Here is a 6,145-nt window from a genome sequence, read left to right as displayed (position 1 = left end):
TAAAGGGAAATCATGCCTCACCAATCTACTAGAGTTGTTTGAGGGGGGCAACTAAAATGATTAGCGGGCTGGGGCACATGACTTACAAGGAGAGGCAGAGGGAACTGGGGTTATTTAGTCTGCAGAAGAGAAGAGTGAGGGGGGATTTGATAGCAGCCTTCAACTACCTGAAGGGGGGTTCCAAAGAGGATGGAGCTCGGCTGTTCTCAGTGGTGGCAGATGACAGAACAAGGAGCAATGGTCTCAAGTTGCAGTGGAGGAGGTCCAGGTTGGATATTAGGAAACACTATTTCACTAGGAGGGTGGTGAAGCACTGGAATGGGTTACCTAGGGAGGTGGTAGACCCCATCCCTTGAGGTTTTTAAGGCTCGGCTTGACAAAGCCCTGGCTGGGATGACTTAGTTGGGGTTGGTCCTGCTTTGACCAGCGGTTGGACTAGATACCTCCTGAGGTCTCTTGCAAGCCTAATCTTCTCCGATTCTGACAAGGGGGATCCAGTGGATATAGTGTACTTAGCTTTTCAGAAAGCCTTTGACAAGGTCCTTCACCAAAGGCTCTTAAGCAAAGTAAGTCATCATGGGAGAAGAGGGAAGGTCCTCTCATGGATTGGTAACTGGTTAAAAAATATGAAACAAAGGGTAGGTATAAATGGTCAGTTTTCAGAATGGAGAGAGGTAACTAGTGGTGTCCCCCAGGGGTCTGTACTGGGACCTGTCCTTTTCAACATATTGATAAATGATGGAAAAGGGGTAAACAGTGAGGTGGCAAGGTTTGCAGATGATACAAAACTACTCAAGACAGTTAAGTCCCAGGCAGAGTGCGAAGAGCTACAAAGGGATCTCTCAAAACTGGGGGACTGGACAACAAAATGGCTGATGAAATTCAATGGTGATAAATGCAAAGTGATGCACATTGGAAACCATAATCCCAACTATACATATAAAATGATGGGGTCTAAATTAGCCGTTACCACTCAAGAGAGAGATCTTGGAGTCATTGTGGAGAGTTCTCTGAAAACATCCACTCAATGTGCAGCGGCCGTCAGAAAAGCCAACAGAACGTTGGGAATCATTAAGAAAGGGAGAGAGAATAGGACAGAAAATACAATATTGCCTCTGTATCAGTGCTCTCTAACCTTTTTGAGCACAAGATAACTTCCCCGCCCCTTCTGTTAAGCCCCGCCCCACTCATTCCATTCCCCCCTCCCGTCCCTTGCTCTCCCCCCCCTCACTCACTTTCACCAGGTTGGGGCAGGGGGTTGGGGTGTGGGAGGGGGTGTGGGCTCTGGACTGGGGCTGAGGGGTTCGGAATGTGGGAGGGACTCTGGGCTGAGCCTGGGGCAGCGGGTTGGGGTTCAGGGTGTGGGCTCCGGGAGGGAGTTTGGGTGCAGGAGGGGGCTCAGGGCTGGGGCAGGAGGTTGGGGTGTAGGAGGGGGTGCGGAGTGCTGGCTCCAGAAGGGGGCTAAGGGCTCAGGCAGCAGGTGGGGGTGCAGGGTGTGGGCTCTGGGAGGGGGCTGGGGCAGGGAGTTGGGGTGCAGGAGGGGGTGCAGGCTTTAGGAGGGAGTTGGGGTGTGGGAGGGGTATGGAAGGGGGCTCAGGGCTGGTGCCGAGGGTTGGGGTGCAGGAGAGGGTGTGGGCTGTGGGAGGGAGTTTGGGTGTGGGAGGGGTTCGGGGTGCAGGCTCTGACAGGGCACTGCTTACCTCAGGCAGCTCCTGGGCAGCGGCACAGCGGAGCTAAGGTAGGCTCCTTGCCTGCCCTGGCCCCGTGCTGCTCCCAGCAGTGGCCAGCATGTCTGGCCATGGCTCCTGGGGGGGAGGGGCAGGTGGCTCTGTGCGCTTTCCCCCTCCGCCGGCACTGCTCCCACAGCTCCCATTGGCCGCGGTTCCCCATTCCCAGCCAGTGGGAGCTGCGGGGCCAGTGCTTGCGAAGGGGAGCAGCACGCAGAGACCTCCCATGCCGGCCACTTCTGGGAGCGGCGCAGGGCCAGAGCAGGCAGGGAGCCTGCCTTGTCCCCACTGCACCGCTGGACTGTTAGTGGCCAATCTCCTGGTTTGGCTGCAGGAGGGTTGGCAACCCTAGACTGAGACTGAGATCGACGGTCAGCGGCTCCACGATCGATCAGTTGATCATGATCTACCGGTTGGTGACCACTGCTCTATAGAAATCCATAGTATGCACACATCTGGAATACTGCATGCAGATGTGGTGGCCCCATCTCACAAAAGATATATTGGAATTGGAAAAGATTCAGAAAAGAACAACAGAAATTACAAGGGGTATGGAACGGCTTCCATATGAGGAGAGATTAGTAAGACTGGGACTTTTCAGCTTGGAAAAGAGATGACTAAGGGGGGATATGATAGAGGTCTATAAAATCATGACTGGTGTGGACAAAGTAAATAGGAAAGTGTTATTTACTCCTTTCCTTAACACAAGAACTCGGGGGTCACCAAATGAAATTAATAGGCAGCAGGTCTTAAACAAAAAAAAGGAGTATTTCTTCACGCAACGCACAGTCAACCTGTGGAACTCTTTGCCAGAGGATGTTGTGAAGGCCAAGGCTATAACAGGCTTCAAAAAGAACTAGATAAATTCGTGGAGGAAAGGTCCATCAATGACTATTAGCCAGGATGGGCAGGGACTGTGTCCCTAGCCTCTGTTTGCCAGAAGCTGGGAATGGGTGACAGGGCATGGATCATTTAATGATTCCCTGTTCTGTTCATTCCCTCTGGGGCACCTGGCATTAGCCTTTGTCGGAAGACAAGGATACTAGGCTGGATGGATCCAGTCTGGCCGTTCTTATGTTCTTATGTTTTTATGTTCTTATGTACCTCCCCACGCATGTAGCTGGAGTCGGGGGAATTCTGCCTACAATGACACCACTGTCATAGTGGTTTAGCTACATGGGAAGAGCCAAGTGAAACTCGGAGTTTCTGTCTTGCAGGAAATTCCGATATTCTAATATTTGATTTTTCTCCAAAACAATCAAATGTGTCCAAAAATTTGCATGGATTGAAACAGTCCATAAATGTTGACTGGGAAATGAGGAAACATTTCGTTTTCAATTGGTTTGACATTAAACTGCATCTGTGATGGGAGCTGTGCCTCATGCCCCTATGGACTGCATATCCCATGATTCACCACAGATTCATGATTCCCATGATGCATCATCTGGCTCGCTCTCAGAGGACACCATGGTCCATGGGGGATGTAGTCCATCCAAGGAGCCTGGCCAATAGGAGAGAATGGGGGCATGAAGAATCTGCACTACAACTCCCATGAGGCATGGCAGCACATTAGCAGAGGCAGTTTAATGTCCATCTAACCTGCAAGGAAATATTTCATTTGTAGTTTCTGCAAAATCAAAATATGCCAAATTTTTAATCCAGGAAAAGCCATTTCCATCCAAAAAATCCTTTAAAAAAATCTCAACCAGCTCTAGACACAACTCATCAGAGGATCAGGACCACAGCTGGCTCGCGGTGAGATTCCCCGTGCATGTCAGTGGTTGTGTATTCCCCAGGGTAAATTCCACTCTGAGAGCTCCTTTGTCCCCTTGTTTGATCAGCAACTGGGTCACCAACCAACCGGATTTTCTGCAAACGTTTGCCAAAAAGTTTGAGTGCACATTTTATTATTATTATGTGCATGACAGGACCATTTAGAATTCCCAACCAAAATGAGGGCCCCGTCGCGCCAGGCGCTGCCCAGACACACCGTGACTGAGATCAGGCCCTGTGGTGCCAGGCGCTGCCCAGACACACCGTGACCGAGATCAGGCCCTGTGGTGCCAGGTGCTGCCCAGACACACCGTGACCGAGATCAGGCCCTGTGGTGCCAGGCGCTGCCCAGACACACCGTGACCGAGATCAGGCCCTGTGGTGCCAGGCGCTGCCCAGACACACCGTGACTGAGATCAGGGCCCCGTCGTGCCAGGCGCTGCCCAGACACAGGGTGAGAGACTGTCCCTTGCCCCAAAGAGCTTCCCTTCCTTTTTTCTCCCGAGCTCCCCCCATACAGACAGGGCCCTGAAGTAGCATGTGACTCTCCCATGGTCACACAGGCAGAACCTGGATCTCCTGAGTCCTAACCTAGGGCTTTAACCACACAGCCCCCTTCCGCTAGCCCCGAGCTCTCTCTGACCCAGCCGCTCCCTCCAGGGGTTCAGACACACTCTTGGGAGGACAACGGGGCAGGGCCCAGCGCCAAATACCTGGGTGACATCCCAGCCTTACCACAATGTTTGCAGCTCTCATGACTGGGGAAAAACGCTAGAAAGTGACGCAACACTCCAATGGAGGTTACTGGGGTCCCCCCACCCAGCGGGGAGAGACAGATGTGATTTGACACCCAATGGGGGTTACTGGGGTCCCCCCCACCCAGCAGGGAGAGACAGGTGTGATCCGACACCCAATGGGGGGACCTTCTAGAGATCAAACCAAGTTATTCTAGACACGCACCGCCCCACTACGCCCCCTGGGGAAGGTGGCCAATGACTGGATGAGGAAGAGCTGGGGCTGGTCCTGGTTCAGTGTGGGAGATGAGCCCCCCTCCCAGCCCAGCCCCACACCCATCCCAGGCCCACCATGGGGCCCAGGTCCCCAACTCCCCCCGCCCCCAACATCTTGATGGGGCCCAGCTGCCGCCCTTTCCAGCCCCACTACTGGATCCAGGCCTCGCCACCCCCAGCCCCCAAGCACTCTGCCCTTGAATGCCCCACAGCCCCAACAGGTGGGGGGGAGCTGGGCCCTCCCCCCACTGCCCCTTACAAGCCTTGGGCTTCTCCCCAGCAGGCCCACCCACTCCAGATGGGGCCAAGGCCGGAACCCCCCAACCCTAGCCAGAGGGAGCAGCCCTTCTCCACCCTGTGCCCTCCATGTCGCCTTGTGCCATCTGGGGACCTTTGTCCCCAGACCCCTCTGGGCCTGAGCCATGACCGCAGGGACAGTTTGCTTGGCAAACAGCGCCCACGCTGCCCCAGTGGGTGGGCGGCCCCTCGGGGATCCGCCCGCCCCAGCCTGTTTAATCACTAATCGCTGGGCACCCCAGCTCGGGGGCGAAACCCGGCCAAGGTGTGTGCTGGGGGAGGGGACGGCGGCTGGCTGAACTGGCGCCCCAAGGCCTAGCCCCCCTGAACCTTCAAAGGGGGTCATTTCTATCTGTGGGGTGGGAGTGACAGGGCCACTCTTTCCCTGCTCCTTGGGCATCTCACCAGAGGCTGAATCCGTCTTGACTAACCCCCAGTCCAGAGTAACGAGATCTGTCGGGGATCTTTACTGCATCTATCTATCTATCTATCTATCTATCTATCTATCTATCTATCTATCTATCTATCTATCCCCAGACACCCCCTCTATCTATCTATCTATCTATCTATCTATCTATCTATCTATCTATCCCCAGACACCCCCTCTATCTATCTATCTATCTATCTATCCCCAGACACCCCCTCTATCTATCTAGCTAGCTAGCTATCCCCAGATACCCCCTCTATCTAACTATCTATCCCCATACACCCCACCTATCTATCTATCCCCACACACCCCCTCGTCTATCTATCTATCTATCTATCTATCTATCTATCTATCTATCCCCATACACCCCCTCTATCTATCTATCTATCTATCTATCTATCTATCTATCTATCTATCTATCCCCAGACACCCCCTCTATCTATCTATCTAGCTAGCTAGCTAGCTAGCTATCCCCAGATACCCCCTCTATCTAACTATCTATCTATCCCCATACACCCCACCTATCTATCTATCCCCACACACACCCTCGTCTATCTATCTATCTATCTATCTATCTATCTATCTATCTATCTATCTATCCCCATACACCCCCTCTATCTATCTATCTATCTATCTATCTATCTATCTATCTATCTATCCCCAGACACCCCCTCTACCTAACTATCTATCTATCCCCATACACCCCACCTATCTATCTAACCCCCCACACCCCCTCTATCTATCTATCTATCTATCTACCTATCTATCTAAGATCGGCTCTAGTGCACAGAGGGATTAATTCAGGCAGCTCCCTGGCTTGGCTTACGCAGTGGCTCAGGCTAGGTGATGGCTGTGGTCCCTCCTGGCCTTGGAATCTATGAATGAATCTCTCCCCATATATACACCTGCCC

Source organism: Lepidochelys olivacea (assembly GCF_965140295.1).
Source record: "Lepidochelys olivacea isolate rLepOli2 genome assembly, chromosome: 23".
Taxonomy (NCBI): Eukaryota; Metazoa; Chordata; order Testudines; family Cheloniidae; genus Lepidochelys; species Lepidochelys olivacea.
The sequence above is the reverse complement of the archived record's forward strand: the minus strand, read 5'-3'. Positions refer to the sequence as shown.